At 37.7% G+C, this 17,710-nt stretch overlaps 1 pseudogene; it reads left to right on the forward strand.

Annotated features, from left to right (window-relative positions):
* Positions 1 to 896: 896 nt before the first annotated feature.
* On the forward strand, positions 897 to 17,367 carry LOC149149020 (protein TOPLESS-RELATED PROTEIN 2-like; annotated as a pseudogene).
* The last annotated feature ends 343 nt before the right edge of the window (positions 17,368 to 17,710 follow it).

Genomic DNA, 17,710 nt, shown 5'->3' on the forward strand with positions numbered 1-17,710 from the left:
TGAAGGGGACTCTTTGTGTACTTTGGGAAACCCATAAATCCTAGGGGTGAGGGGGTTATTAACAATAAGTTTTTTCTTCAGGGGGCTAGGGATATTACTTGAATTTATAGCACGAGCAACCTCATTAGAGATTTTTTAATAGGGTTTTTATTTAATTTTCTATAACTACCACTATTGAGGATGTGATCTAACATTTTACTCTCGTAGCGAGTTTTATTAAGAATCACAACACCACCACCTTTATTGGCTTTAAGATCAACGACATCACGGTCATTGCTTAGGGCTTTAAGGGCTTGAAACTCTTGCTTAGACAGGTTTCTCTTAGGTGGCTTGGCTTTCTTAAGAATCATAATGCGATCTTGCCTAATAGATTCTTTAATGTTATCGTGGAAGCCCTTAATCCCAAATTCAATATTGTAGATAATATCTTCAAGAGGAATCTTCTTGGGAGCGAGAGCGATATTAAGACCCTTCTCCAAAAGATGAATGGTAGAAGAGTCAAATTCCTTGCTAGAAAGGTTAATTTTTTTTTTATTAAAATTAGGAGAGTGAGAAACCAAATTATTAAAATTTTTATTTTTCTTATACAAAGAAAGATTAAGAGGGGGTAGAGCATTATAGGAGGGGGATGAAAATTTACATTGGTTCAAAGAAGAGGGAGGGGAACATATCAAGCTTGAGGGGGGGGGGGGTTGCGAAATTAGAAGAGGAGGGATGGGCCAAGATTGGAGTAGGGGAATCGAGGGATGAGGTGTAAGCGCAGGGATGGGACAAGACTGGAGAAGGAGAATCAAGTGATGAGGTGTATGCACACATCTGAGCGGTGCGAAGGAGGTTGGGGAAAGGGGTTCTGGGATTGGAGGGGGAGTATGAGTTAAGCATTGCGTTGAAGGATGACGGGGTTGAGGTCCCAGACGAAGGGACGCAGTAGAAACTAGACCGAGGTGCTGAAGGAGACCTGTGGCGAATAGAAAGTGAAACCGTAGGTGGATCATTCGGACTCGTTGATAAGCCACTGCGAATGGGAGCTAACAATGAGCTCGAGGCTGGGCAGTAACGGGATGGGCAAGCATCAGGGAGAGGATCAACAGGGTTTCGAGAATCGGTCTTCTCGAACTGGGGAGAAGAAGAAACATCGCTGCAGGGGGGAAGACGACATGAGGTCACCTCAGACAATGCACGAAGAATTTCGAAATAGGAAACAATACTATTGGTAGACTGAAAATGCTCGGAAATCTTCTGAGTAGCAAAATGGCAGAATGAGAATAAGGAATAGTTAACTCTAAACATTATGGATCAGAGAAGTCTAAGCTCGGAAATCTTATCATATTGTTATAAAAAATTTTGATTGTGAAATATGTTATGTTTTTTTAGCATGTGGTATTGACGAGCCGTGGTATTTGCCCATGATATTGTAACAAAGCCTATTTACAATTAATAATATTCATGGTAAATTTTGCCCATGATATTGTAACAAAGCCTATTTACAAATTAATAATATTCATGGTAAATTGAAGATGAATATCCATCGTTAGGAATCTTGTCATATAATTATAAAATATTTTGATTGTAAAATAAATTATGTTTTTTAGACATGTAGTATTGACCCATGATAAAATCCAATAAAAATATCTCTTAAATTACCTCCTTCCAAATAAAATAAAATATTTAGTAAAATATTTTACGCTACAATGCAACAATCCAGGAAAATAGCACATAGCATTTACTAACGAACTCACTCCACAACCTAGATGCCAGATATTACTTTCTATAATTTGACTCTCTCCATGACCTTCAACCTCGTAAAACTGAAAAAACCTAAAGACTAAATCAAACAAATTTAAGCAGTTTCGAAGAAATCCCAGTGGCCACACGCTTTTCGAAATGCCAAAAAAAAACCCTCCGAGGTTTATTTGTCGGCGTGTACTTTTCCGACCAGTTCAAGCCAAATTTACAAAACTACTCCGTCTAACATTGACATGTAATACCATACCAACTCTAATAAGTCGAACGACTTAATGATAAGATAAGGCCACGGACTTATATTTATTAATGCTAAAATACATTCTCATTTTTTATAATTAATTATTTATCATCGGGCAAAGCCCACGCATTTATGGAGCACTTTGTGGTGAGATTACGTGTTGCAGGTTTTACGCTCCGTTTGTAGTGATAAGCGTGCACTCTCGCTATATAAGTTGGGCAGCTGGGCGATCTCACCACCACCCCACTTTTTCTTTCACTGCGATTTTAGTTGTTTTGAATTGGAATTGAGAATTCAACGTTCGGCCACCTTGGTCATTCTCGCTCTAATTGCTATACACCCATCACCAAATAATCAGAAGATTTGTGTTTTCTGTTGTAGCAGGTACTTCAGCCCTTGGGTGGAGTTGCATTATTTGTTGGTGTAAGGCTTTCGGCACAATGTCTTTGAACAACGACCTGGTGTTCCTGATATTACAGTTTCTCAATGAAGAGAAGCACACAGAAGCTGCCCACATGTATGTTTCCAAACCCGGCCCTTGAATTATCTTTTCTCAATGGTTTTTTGCGTATGTGGTGTGTGAATAATGACCTGATTTTTGGTTCTGCTGGTATGCATGAGCGCAGGTTGGAGAAAGAATCCGGGCTTTACTTCAACCTGGATTACCTTCAAGAGCTTGTGCTTACCGGAAAATTCGATGAGGCCGAGAGATACTTGTTGGGCTTTATTAAAGTAGAGGACAACAAGCATTCTACTAAGATATTCTTTGAGATAAGGAAGCAGAAATATCTAGAAGCACTGGACAGGTATGGACTCTCTTTGCTTTTTCCTCGCTTACAGTGACCATGAATGTTAGATTTATTGCATTTATGGGTATTTCATAACGCGGTATTATAGAGTTTCTGACGTTTGGTCTCTCTTAGTCTATCTCTTATAAGTTTTTCCTATTAATTTGTTTCGAATTTGTTGGAATCACACTATTGAGTTTTGAATTCTCCACCATCCTACTGCACTAATTTTCACCATCTGAGTGTACTATGCTGAATCCATATCTGCCGGATCTTCACCATCTTAGTGCACTATGCTGAATCCATATCTGCTGGATCATGTATGTCATTGAGTTTGTGATTCCCCACCATCCTAGTACAATGATTCTCTACAAGCCCCGTGCATTGGGTATTTCAAAGTGCTGAATCTATATCTGCTGGATCTATGGATCCATGTATGTTTCACTGGATTCCCCCAAATATTCTGAAATATGTAATAGTTAAATAACATCATTCTAGGCTTGTCAATGTAGGTAGATCAGTTTATTTAGTTTTTTATAATTTTGTTAGATTTATTTTTCCGTTATGTTTGTTAATGTAGTTGTCTAGTTGGGGTTTTTGCTTGAAAATTTTATGATCTTAGAAGATGTTTTATCTATTTGATTACATGCATTGAAAATGAACAGAATATTGTGTGTTACCATTCTTCAAATATTGTAGAAGCAGGTAATGAATTCTCATTCAGCTAATGAATTCTCATTCTTGTTATATTTTAAATGATTAATTTCTCTGTCTCTAGGTTTTAGGAATTCTGGGTTTTAACTTTGTGCCTAGGGTTTAGGAATTTTGGGGTATTAGCTTTCTTCCTTAACTTATATCTGTGAATATGAATCTATTTTGGTATCAACAGTAATCATTTGAATCTGAGAGGTTGGGCTGTTTGTCTGTTGGAGTCTCTATATTAAATGCAAATATGTTAAATGAATGGTGTGATTTTGTTGGGTGATTCAGAGTAATATGTTCTTAGTCTGTCAATGTTTTTCTTATTTATAAGATCTTGGTGTTTTTCAATGTTTTTATAAAGTTCTTTCAAATGGGTGTTTAGTAGATCCACAATCGGATTAATTTCTGATCTCATTAATTTCTGAGCTGAAAGGCTAAGAGAGAGGTTGCTAGTACTAAGCTAGCCCTCAGTATAAACTCACTTAAGAGTGCAACATAGTTACTTTATTACCAAGCTATTTAAAGTGGTGTTGAATCTAGTTGAAATGTTAACAACTATTTTACCCAACCATATCTTTACTATTTTACCCAACCACGGAAGCTAACCTCATTTTGAGAAACTAGTTACTTTATTACAGAGGTAACTAGTTACTTTATTACAGAGGTAGCTAAAGTGTTGAACCTGGTTGGGAGGTTAGCAACTATTCTAGCCAACCACCCAACCACTTAAGCTAATCTCATTTTGACAAAACTAATCTATTTCATGTTTGTGGGGGTAATTTCTTTGTTAATATTGAATTTTCTATTGTTTCACCTTTGTTAATACTAGGTTAATAATAAGTTATTAATTTCACGGTCAATTATATTTTGTGGAGATGTTGAGTATTCTCTTAATCCTTATCTTCTCCCAGGTTTGTCAATGCCAAGCTGTTTTTGTTTGCAAGGCTACTTGTTTTTCTGTATCTGTAGACACTGACACGGACACGGTAAACAATTCTCATTTTCCAGGAAAGATCGGTTCACAGCTATGAACATACTTAACAATGACCTTAAAGTGTTCAGAAATATCTCTAAAGAAGTCTACAGAGAGATAACAGAACTGATTACATTGGAAGACTTCAGGTGATGTTTGTTTTACTGTTTATATTTTACTGCCTGCTTGAATATTTTCTTCTCTAGGTAAGGTCTAACCTAAACTTCTGATTCTACTTGTAGGGAAAACGAACAGCTTAAACAGTACAGGGATACACAGTCTCAACGAATTGCTATGTTTCGAGAGATTAGTTCAATTGTACAATCCAACCCTTTAATCTGCAACAAGTTGACTTTTCCCAGCATTAAAGCTTGCAGGCTTAGGGCCCTCATCAATCAAAGGTTCTGCCTCTCCCCTCATTTAATTATTAAGACCTTTTGATTCAGTTTGAGAATTTCTCTACAAGATATATATAATGTGCAGTTTCTCAACAAGCATGATGGTAGCTGTATAGACATGCTGTCAACTGTTGCAGCATCTAAACCCACTTCTGGATTTTATAATTATTTGTTGACATTTGGGAGGAAAATTTCACCTTGATTCTGTTATATTTCTGTTATAATTTCTAACAACAATCTGATACATTTCTATGTGCATGTGCTTTTGTTCAGTCTTAATTTGCAGCATACGCTTTGCAAAAACCCTCAACCTATTCCCGATGTCAGAACATTGTTTACTGATCACACCTGTGCACCTTCAAATGGAGCTCTAACTCCATCTCCAGTAAATAATAATCTCACGCTTTGCAAAAACCCTCAACCTACTCCCGATGTCAGAACATTGTTTGCTGATCACACCTGTGCAGCTTCAAATGGAGCTCTAACTCCATCTCCAGTAAATAATCATCTCATGGGGTCGATTCAAAAAATGCCAGCTGTGAGTCACCAATTTGATTAGTATCATGAATATCCTCTTCATGTTTTCCCCCTTTTATGAATGTGCATTAGTGAATTATTGATCTAAATCTATATCTAGCACTGTTTGAATAAACTTTTAATCTGATTGGTCGCAGCGATTTCAACCTCAAGTTGGTCCTGTTGCTCGTAGTCCTGCAGGATGGTTGGCAAATCCTAGCACTCCTGTACAACATGCTCCAGTAGCTTTTGGTGCAGCATCTCCCTTTCCACCTCTAAATGCAGGTTAGATAGTTGATATTCTGTAGGTCTAATAATCTATATTATTCCTTGTAAAAAAGGGCCATGTATGCTTGCAGGTTTAGAATTGAAGCACAGATGCAAGAACAACCCTACATCTTAATAATTTAATCTGAATAGTATATTTCAAAAGTGAACGATAAAGATTTTTGATTTTAATGGTTTGTTCTTAATGACCTCAGGTGCTTCGCTGCAACGACCTAGAACTCCCCCAGCATGCAATGGTGGATTTCTTTTTCAGTTAACTAATTCCAAACATGTGATAGAACGACCTGGCTCTGGTCAGCTTGCTGAGGCATGTAACATCGTTTCTATTAGATTTTGTGCTCCTGAATTTTGATGGAGGTTTTCTAGTGTTCAAAATTCTTCAAGTGTTTTGGAAATTTTGGTCCCACTTCAAAATTTTGATTGTATTTTGTTCCCTTTTTAACAATTTCGATTGCATTTTGGTCCCATTCTCTGCAGACCTGGAATTTAGGACCAACTCATCCTAAAGAGAAGCCCTCGGAAAATGATCTTCCTAAAATAGTTGTGAGAAACCTCAACCAAGGTTCAAATGTTGTTAGCATGGATTTTCATCCTCAGCAGCAGACAGTCTTATTAGGTAATCTGCCATTTCAATTTCATTAGGCTCCGAAACACAAATTTTCATCTAAAGTCTTATTTTAAATGCACTCTAATCATGATATGACTTAAACCTACTCTCAATCGGATGAACATTTTGCAGTTGGAACCGATGTTGGTGACATTGCAGTTTGGGAAGTGGGATCAAGTGAAAAGTTAACTCAGAAGTCATTCAAAGATTGGGATAACTCGAGTCGCATATTGTCTGTGCAGGTGTAGATATCACATTGTGTTTTAGTGCTAAGTGATTTTGGTGAAGAAATACTTTTTATACTTAACTATTCACAGCAGTAGTTCTTTCCTATGATGTGATTATTAGCGGTATAGAGTTTTGGATGACTCACACTTATTTCCTGTTATGTTCAGGCCACTATTTCAAATGAATCAGTTGTGCCAGTGAAGCGGTGTATTTGGAGCCCAGATGGAGCATTGATTGGTATTTACATTTCTTTTATTGTTTAAATTTTAGGTCTTTATATTTGTCTTTGATAAAGCTACTTTTACCATATCAAAGACTATATGGTAGGTAATAGGAACCGTTCATTGATATAACCTAGCATGCAGGAGTGGCACTTTCTCAGCATCTAGTTCACATGTATTGCTATAATGCGACTTGCGAGTTGAGGCAACACCTTGAGGTTCGTATTCTAGCTCAAAAATAGGTTACATTTTGTTGTGGTTTCCTTTTTGGAAACATGGTTATAAGTGACAATGGTAATGCAACATTGCAGATTAATGCACATATTGGTAGTGTGAATGACATTGCCTTTGTGCACCTTCAAGGAAAGCTGTGCCTTATCAGTTGTGGGGATGATAAGACCATTAAGGTAAATTTAGTACCTTCTGGTTGAATTCATAAATGTTTGGATTCCCAATTATGATCAGTCAGTGCTACAAAAGCTTGCAAATTTGAACTAATTTTACTATCATGGATGTTTACCATTATGATCATTTGTTAGCTGAACCCTTCCATTGTGCAGGTATGGGATGCAGAAACAGGCTGCAAACAATACACATTTGAAGGTCATGAAGCACCTGTCTATTCTGTCTGTCCTCAATATAAAGTGAATGTCCAGGTACTTGATTTCTAGAAGTCTTTCTGCTACTTTAACAGGAATATATCATTTATGTAGTGTGAGGATTACTAGCAAATTCCTTTTTCTATATAATTCCTATTACTGTTGAAATTTTCTCCCATGTCTGATAATATTCTGTGAATAATTGCAGTTCATTTTATCTATAGATGTAAATGGGAAAATTAAAGCCTGGTTGTATGATCATCCAACATGTAAAATTGACTATGATGCTCCCGGCCATGGGTGTACTGCAATGGCTTATAGTGCTGATGGATCACGGTATAACACATTTTTCTACTTTATGGGTATATATTGGGAGGTTTGAATGCATAATAAGGATAATAGTTCACCAGAAAGTACTTTATCCTGCTTTATCAAGAGCACTTATTTCAGGGTATTTTTTAATTCGTTTATCTTCTTTGGGATTAGGTTTTTCACATGTGGTACAAACAAAGAAGGAGAGTCATACTTAGTTGAGTGGCAAGAAAGTGATGGAGTAATCAAGCGAAGGTATTTTGGTTTTGAAAAGCAGTCCTCAGAGGTGGTGAAGTTTGCTACAACAAAAAATAGGTTCCTTGCAGCTGGAGATGAATGTCAAATTAAGTTTTGGGATATGGATAACATCAATATCTTGTTAACAACCGATGCTGAGGGTGGCTTGCAGGTAAAAGGATACATTTACCATGGCAGCTATCATTAAGAAATTTAGATCTGGATGTGTGATAGAGTTTACATTACTTGAATTTCCTTCTTTTTGGATTCTGCACTTAATGCATTTCCCATGGAAATCCACTTGGTACTCCCCCTCATTCCACAGATGGTAATGAGGGTGAACTAGGTCAGCTATCAATAGTTGGCTTAGGATGAGAGCTAGTATTTTAGAAAGTTGGATTACTCTCAGCCAGTTGAACTCACCCAATTGACATCGTTGATGTTTTCTTATTACGATTGAGTATTAAATTGATTCAGTCCTCTGGCCTTCTGCAGGATAGACCTTGTCTCTGTTTCAATAAAGATGGTTCACTGTTGGCTGTAACAACACGTGATAGTGGGATCAAGATCTTAGCTAATGCAGATGGAGTTAAGCTTGTAAAAATGCTAGAAGGTGGAAGGGTGACACAGGAGTCAAAGGTAACTAAGTACGATGCCAAATTGCACATTCACTGGGCATATATGGAAAATAATGGCTAAAACCTAATTGTGGCATCTCTGCAATGCAGCCTTCATTTTCAAAGATCATTGGTGCAGCAAATACAACCGGCCCTATTCTTGGTGCAGCAGAAAATTTAGAAAAAATTCCATCAGCAATATTGTTGGCAAGTGATTTTGTTAGAAGACTCACTATGTTTGGTTCTTGTGAATATTTTTACACTAGTTAGTGGATAAAGTAATAGATAAACTTTCAGTAATGTTTGTTTTAATTAAATATCTAACTGTACTGATCAACACACAACTGCAGAATGGTGTTTCTAGCACTTCCATGGTCGATGTCAAACAGAGGCTTCAAGATGAGGGTACAGGTGAGAACGAGAGCACAAACTGGAAGTTCACTGAGGTAATGGAACCAGTCCATTGTAAGTCTATCAGATTAACAGATCCGTTGCCAACAGCAAAGGCAAGTTCTCTTATATATAGTAGATTGAAACTACTCATTTTCATGTTCTCTCAGACTATAAAATATCCTACTGACATGTGTAAATTTCTTTGGTGAATTGTACAGATTGTTAAATTACTTTATACATATTCAGGTTCTTGTCTCTTAGCTTTGGATAGCAATGCTGCACATAAGCTATGGATGTGGCAAAGTAATGCTTTGAATCCATCTGGCAAGGTGTGTCTTCAACTTAGGTGTCACTTGAAGTAGTTGAATGCCTCTTCCATTGTCGATTTAAGTTCAATAAATCTTTGGAACTTACTTTACAGGTTAAAGCAAATGTCCAACCACAGATTTGGCAACCACCCAATAACACCCTTATGAAAAATGATACTAGTGACAGAAGCCTAGAAGAGGTTGTCCCTTGCTTAGCTTTGTCAAGTAATGATTGGTATATAATATCTGCTTCTGGTGGGAGTGTGTCCTTGTTCAACATCGCAACATTTAAGGTGAGCAATTCTTCTGCTATCGGCACATCCGGTTCTGTTGAATTCATGAATTTCTGTATTATAACATAATAAGGCATGTATTACATGAATAAAAGGGTCTATCGGAAGTTTACGCGGTATTTTAATAATTGATATGTATGAATTTTAAATCTGTAGTTATTCCTATATTGATGCAGGTCCTGGAAAGCTTCATGCCCCCTCCCCCAGCAGCAACATGTCTAGCTTTCAACCCTTTTGATAATAACATCATTGCTATTGGAATGGAGGATTCGACCATTCTCGTTTTCAATATTCAACTCGCAGAGGTGTTGTGCATTTACATATTTACTTTCAGTGCCTAGTATTGTTATCTGATCTCTTATGCTATGACTAGAATACCACTGAATGAGTTTCATTACAGGTAATCATGAAACTCAAGGGGCATCAGAAGAGAATAACTGGCTTGGCATTTTCCAAAGATTTAAATGTTTTGGCATCGTCAGGTGCTGATGGACAGGTATATAATCATCTCTGGAGATAACAACATTATCTACCTTCACCATTTACTATATGGAATAAACCTTTTGACTAAAAATGATATTGTGGTGACAGCTGTGTGTCTGGAACATTAATGGATGGGAGCAGTGTAAATCAAAAGGCATTAATTCACAGGCAGGAAGGTTTCCATCACCAATCGCAGTTACGACAGTTTAATAATATTAATCAAGCTCAATTGCTAGTTGTGCAGGAAAGCCAAATTGCTGTTGGATATTTTTTTTTAATGGGAAATACCAAAACCAGACATTCTAACACCACAGACCCAATGCTCTGTTTCCACTTTTCCAGGACCTTTGTGCACAGGGAAGCTTTTAAAACAAATCTACTCATAACAGAGTATTACACAGCCAAAGAAAATATTTCTATTGATTAAAATACAAAGCCTGATACAAACTTCATCCTCTTTCACTCAGAGGGATTTTCAAAATAAAATACTCTGCCTCTTTTACAAAATGATTTTTACACTGCTGTGTAAAATCTTCATTCACTGCTGTAAAAACAACTTACTGCTGTAATAAAAGGTTACATAAGTTTACTGCTGTAAACAAAATTCACACAGACTTACAAAAAAACTTCACCATTTTCTTTATTCACTGCTTGTGCAAAAACCACACATGGTTTTCTTACCACACCAAAATTACATCGACTGGTTCTCTTTTTACACACTGTTGTGTGTTCAATACATCGCACTGCTGTGCCTCACTCTTCAATTTCATTACTTCGCACTGCTGTGCATTACCCTACACAAAATTACATCACCTGGTTCTATCTTTTCACACACTGCTGTGTATTATCATTCACATTTTAATTTCATGTGCAATTCACTCATATATAAAATGAGCACACACGAGAAACATATATCAAAAACATTAAAGATGGGGCGATGGCTTGCCCATACCATTCTTTAAATTTGCCCATACTTCCGTAAAAGAAATTAAAAACTTCACCAAAACTTACCAACCCACAGTAAATTGCATTTACTGTTTTACTGACATTTACTGGCGGTAAAGGAACTTTTACTTCACGTCAAATTTATTTGCTGCACACTTGTACTTTAACCATTGACTTTATTTGCATCGCATCGCAACTTTACTCATGTCAAAGATGCCGACCCTATGACATTGCCGATAGCGATGTGCCGATGCGATATCGGCGATCGCTCATCGGCGATGTTTTACATTGCTGCCACTACCTGCCTCCGATGCTCCAACCTGCCGATATGCCAATTTGCCGATATGCGATATCGGCGATCGCTCGTCGGAAGCACAAAAGCTTCTTTATGATTTCTTCACTTCGACTTTGCCGATGCGATATCGGCGATCGCTTATCGCAAACACAAAGGCTCCTTTATAATTCCTTCACTTCATTTTGCCGATGCGATATCGGCGATCGCTTATCGCAAACACAAAGGCTCCTTTATAATTCCTTCACTTCATTTTGCCGATGTGATATCGGCGATCGCAGTTGAAATTATATTTTCAACACTCCCCTTTAATTTCAACTGTTGGGCATTCAATCTTACCCAAGCACTTCCTCACTTGGAGGGATTCACTAACTGCTGTTACAAGAATATCTTCCTCACATAGAGGGGTTCACCAATCTTCCTCGAATAGAGGGATTCACCAACTGCTTCTGCTGCAGTTCATAAACATACAAAGTTGTCTTCCTCTTAATAGAGGGATTAACCTGAAACTGTGCTTAAGAGCACCTTCCTCATGACAGAGGGATTCACCATAACAATGTGCTGAAGGGCACCTTCCTCTTGACAGAGGGATTCACCTGTGACTATGCTGAAAAGCATCTTCCTCTTGATAGAGGGATTCACCACGACATTGTGCTGAAAAGCACCTTCCTCATTAATAGAGGGTTTCACCAAATGACTGTGCTGAAAAGCACCTTCCTCATTAACAGAGGGATTACAAACAGACACTGCTTTACATGCAGTTTCAAAAACAAACAATCATTGCACTGCTGTGTGTGCAAACTCATTACAATGTTCTTTTATGCTGCTGCATATTCTCTGCTGCCTTGTTGTGCCATCTTCTTTACTGTGTCTATCCCACACTGCTGTGTCTACACTTGCACTACTTCTGCACTTTTCAAAGACAAAATACTCTGTCTTTCTTGGAACAATTACGCTGTCCCAATTTACAAATTTACACTGCTGTGTGTAAACATTTCTTACACTCACTGCTGTTGCATATATTGCATTTCAATTCAATGAACAACAAATTCATTACATTTACCTTTACTGCTGTAAGGAAAATTTCTTTTGCATGTGCTGCTGTTCAAAACTTCTTGCTGTTGCATTTTCTTGTTTGCATTGTTGTGTGCTTCTCCTTCTTGCCATCATGCTGCTGTCCATAACTTCTTGCTGCTGCATTTTTCATATTCACTGCTGTCCATACCCATAACCATAGACTGTCATCCCTGGGTTTTTATTTGCTGCTGCGTTGCCTCTGCAATTTGCACTGTGGCTGCCTTTTGTTTCATCATATTGTTGTGTGCTCATACACTAACTCTTTACTCTCCATTACTTGCACATAGAGAGAAATCATCCTCACGCTGTTTTGCGCTGCATTCTCCACACAAAAATAACACAGGCTGCTGCCTTTTCTCATGCACCCTTGCTTCACACAATCTTAGTCTTCATTTTTTTTACACAATACACTACTGTGCAATTCCTTTGGCTTTCTGCTGCCACACACATTGTTATACATCCAGTGTGCATTAAAAATCTGCTGTCCCTGTTTTTCTTTATGCATTTCTTTACATGCTGCATTGCATAAAAAAAACATTACATTTTTCACTGCTGTGTGAAAAATTTCATTGCATTCTCAGCCACTGGGCATTTACGCTCTGCTGCGTTTTGCCTTCTTCTCATTTTCTTCTCACTGCTTTGCATTTTCATTCCCAATACAAAACATTTCATCTACTGTGCATTACACTCACTCTGTTGTGAGTATATTCTCTCACATTACATAGAAGAAAACTACATTCCATGCTATGCATTTCAATGCATGTGCACCACACAAAAAAAATTTAAATTGCTGTTCATTCTAATCCATGTGCTCCAAAAAAAAATTCCAAACTGCTGTTTTATGTTCTGTCTTCCCACTGCTGTGAGGGTCTCCATGCTTTGCATTTTTCCCTTATCCCGCTGCTGCTCTTTACATTTCAGCGCTGCCATATTTTCTTCTTTATGCATTTCTGTGCATATTGCATAAAAACAAACCAAAAACATTGCTGATTTCATCACTGCTGCATATTTCCTTCTAGAGGGATTAATAAAGATTTCATTTGCAACTGCTGCGCTGCAATACATCCTCCATAAACAAATGACTGTTAATACAGTTCAGCAAACAAAAAATTACAAGCTCCCCTTTAATGTGTGCTTGTCTTCTTTTAGCAGACTCTTCTCAAAACAAGTTTAGATCAGCTGCGTTGCTTAAGGGGCTTTCACACTGTATTTCTTTTCTTCTCCATACTTGTGTAACTTTCTTCTTTTGCATGGGTCTAGCTTGCATAGCAGCCCATCTTAAGTTACAATCACGTGCCATATGCTCAATATTATGACACTTGAAACATTCTACATTTTTCATGAATAACATTTCATGATTTCTTCTAAAATTGTTTCTTGGAGATTTTCGGGGACTACAACATCTATCTTTATTAAATGCTCTACAGTCTCTTGCCATATGACCAAAGTTTGAACATACATAACAATAACCATAAAATGAACTTTGGTACCTGGGAGACGGAGGTTTCATTGATGTACTTCTGAATTCTTGCTGCCTTGAGATCCTTTGATGATCACCATTGCCTCTTGCCTTCTTGCCATCAGCTACATTTCTTCTTAGAGCTGGTTTTCTGCTTGGAGTAGGATTTCTTCTATTGCAGCCTTCATTTTTCTCCTTGCCTTTGCTGGAACTAGGAGCATCACACCTTCTTTCTGGCTTCTTCACATCTCCTTTGCTTAAAGCATCCTCATCCTTGTTTGAGGGTTCACCTACATACCCAAGTCCTGATTTATCAAATGGAGATCTGTGATAGCTGAGCATGTCATCTAGAGCTTGAGAGCTCTTCATGATCTTGTTCATCCCTTCAACCTTCTTCCTGAGGAGGACAATCTCTTCTTCTAACTTTTCACACTCATTATTTTTCTTTGCTAGTTGTCCCTCAGTTTCTTCCTTGCTACGAGTAGCCTCAGCTGCTACTACTTTGAAGGAGATAATGTCTGTCTTCATTTTGGAGATTTCTTCATCTTTTGCTTGACTGCTCTTCATTTTCTTTTCAGCTCCTTGTGCCTGCTTCCTGGCTTCTTGTAGTTCGGACTTAAGGGAGGAGACCTCTACCTTGTACTGTCCAATCTCTTCTACAAGCTTATTCAGTCTTATGTGCCTTTGTTCAAGTTGACTTGTCAAGGCATCTGCCTGCTTCTTTGCTTCATTCAGCTGATTTGTCATAGACATGACTTCTTCATGGTGTTTCCTCTTGCATTGATCCAACTCCTTCTTGAGCTTGGCTAGCTCTTCATCCCTTTCTTTTACTTGAAGCTTGATGAGGTCAAGCTTTTCATTCTCAGCTTCTATGATGGGTTCTTCTTGACTCATTGTCATGGTCAGTGCTCCCTTTGCATGAAGGTCATGCAGTCTGTCCCATATATCCTTTGCTGATGTATATTTTCCTAGATTCCTCTTCACAGAATCAGGGAGTCCATCCAAAATTAGTTTTACTACTTGTGCATCATACTCCATGGATTCTTCATCCATCTTGCTGTCATCAATCACTGATTCCCAGACTTCAATCCCCTCAGACATTAGGAAGGCCCTCATCATTATTTCCCATACATCAAAGTTTCCATCAAACTTTGGGGTTTGAAATAGAATGTATTCTAATGGATTGCCTTCTAGTTTAGTAGAGGAGGGAGACACATTTTTAGCAGGCTTGGAGGCTTTCTTCTTTGACCTTGCCATTCTTATCTGGGCTTCTAATACTTGACTGTGTTTTTTTTTAAAACAACTGACTGTCTTTAATAATAACTCAGAAACTTGGGAAATACCTGAATCCCTTTGGCTGAAACTTCACACTGCTGGAGAAGCTTGACTGCTGCAACCACACCTTCCTTCAGCTTCTTTGAGTCTTCAAAGAGCCTGGACTAGCTCTGATACCACTGTTGGATATTTTTTTTTAATGGGAAATACCAAAACCAGACATTCTAACACCACAGAGCCAATGCTCTGTTTCCACTGTTCCAGGACCTTTGTGCACAGGGAAGCTTTTAAAACAAATCTACTCATAACAGAGTATTACACAGCCAAAGAAAATATTTCTATTGATTAAAATACAAAGCCTGATACAAACTTCATCCTCTTTCACTCAGAGGGATTTTCAAAATAAAATACTCTGCCTCTTTTACAAAATGATTTTTACACTGCTGTGTAAAATCTTCATTCACTGCTGTAAAAACAACTTACTGTTGTAATAAAAGGTTACATAAGTTTACTGCTGTAAACAAAATTCACACAGACTTACAAAAAAAACTTCACCATTTTCTTTATGCACTGCTTGTGCAAAAACCACACATGGTTTTCTTACCACACCAAAATTACATCGACTGGTTCTCTTTTTACACACTGTTGTGTGTTCAATACATCGCACTGCTGTGCCTCACTCTTCAATTTCATTACTTCGCACTGCTGTGCATTACCCTACACAAAATTACATCACCTGGTTCTATCTTTTCACACACTGCTGTGTATTATCATTCACATTTTAATTTCATGTGCAATTCACTCATATACAAAAATGAGCACACACGAGAAACATATATCAAAAACATTAAAGATGGGGCGATGACTTGCCCATACCATTCTTTAAATTTGCCCATACTTCCGTAAAAGAAATTAAAAACTTCACCAAAACTTACCAACCCACAGTAAATTGCATTTACTGTTTTACTGACATTTACTGGCGGTAAAGGAACTTTTACTTCACGTCAAATTTATTTGCTGCAAACTTGTACTTTAACCATTGACTTTATTTGCATCGCATCGCAACTTTACTCATGTCAAAGATGCCGACCCTATGACATTGCCGATAGCGATGTGCCGATGCGATATCGGCGATGTTTTACATTGCTGCCACTACCTGCCTCCGATGCTCCAACCTGCCGATATGCCGATTTGCCGATATGCGATATCGGCGATCGCTCGTCGGAAGCACAAAAGCTTCTTTATGATTTCTTCACTTCGACTTTGCCGATGCGATATCGGCGATCGCTTATCGCAAACACAAAGGCTCCTTTATAATTCCTTCACTTCATTTTGCCGATGCGATATCGGCGATCGCTTATCGCAAACACAAAGGCTCCTTTATAATTCCTTCACTTCATTTTGCCGATGCGATATCGGCGATCGCAGTTGAAATTATATTTTCAACAATTGCAATTTATGATGCTTCTGAATTGGAATGTTTGTGCCATGTAAGATGCCATGCTTATATATGCTTTTGTCCTGTTAGATTTTTTAACCTTTGAAATTATGGTGTGGTTGTATTTGATATAGATGGAGGTATATTGTCTTAGGATGGATTAGTTAATAAATATTTGCATTGCAGTGGACACCTCAGGAACCAATGCCTGCACATATTTCTTGTGCCACATTTTCATGTGACGGTCTACTAGTCTATGCTAGTTTTTTTGATGGTTCTATTGGTGTATTTGATTCTGAAGTCCTAAGGCCACGTTGCCGTATTGCTCCTTCTGCATTTATACCAGACATGGGCAGGTAAGGTGTTTCATGATTCATCCTGCAAAGAGAAGGATTATGGTAGTCTTCATGCTAAGATTGTTTAAATGAAATAGTCTGGCTGTTGCAATTGGATTCCACTAAATGAAAATGTTGTTTCTTTTGCTTATGTGCAGTGGAGATATCTATCCACTTGTAATCGCTGCAAATCCACATGTACCCAATCAGATTGCCGTAGGATTGACCGATGGAGGTGTTCATGTGATTGAGCTTGACACATAAAGGTCAATGGCGTGCTGGAAGATCCGATAATCCGGGAATGAATTGTAAAGCCTCTATTTTTCGTTGTTTTGTGGCCCACAAATTTTTTTGCCAGTGGGAGGTCAATATGAGGATTAATTTTGTAGTATTTTCCTGGGGGCTTTCCTTTTCTAACGTTAGGTATTGCCATTTGTAATGTTGTTTCTATTTTGGTAGTGTTTCTGTTGTGTAATTTTTGTAAGGTGATGCAATATACAAGGCAGCCTGGCAGGGCTCTAATTTTTATTAATTACAGTCAGCTTAAGTTGAAGATGAATGTAAGCGACTATAAATGTTTTGAAAATGAATATTTATAGATATCTAAAGGCAATGCAACTTCAGAGTGTTTAACATAAAATGTTGTGGAAGAATGCTGTTACCTCTCCATACCACAATTCTTTGTTTTGGATATTTTCCACCCTGGGTAAACTTATTATATCAATGAAAAATTCTACTGATAGTAGATAGATGAGAACAGTTTGGTGATTTTCATGAGTTTGTAATGCCAATATACCTTAAATTTCAATTGAGCAAGAAATATTTATTTGAAGAATCTATGCCTCTTAAAAACTATAGCTACAGGATAAAAAAGCTTGACGTGAGCGTTTAGCAATATTCACCTCCCAACTATCTCACAGAAAGCATTTATGTGAGTTAAGT

The sequence above is a fragment of the Pinus tabuliformis genome, chromosome 9 (assembly GCF_031772625.1).
Source record: "Pinus tabuliformis cultivar Carrire ecotype Pingquan chromosome 9, CPIR1, whole genome shotgun sequence".
NCBI lineage: Eukaryota > Viridiplantae > Streptophyta > Pinopsida > Pinales > Pinaceae > Pinus > Pinus tabuliformis.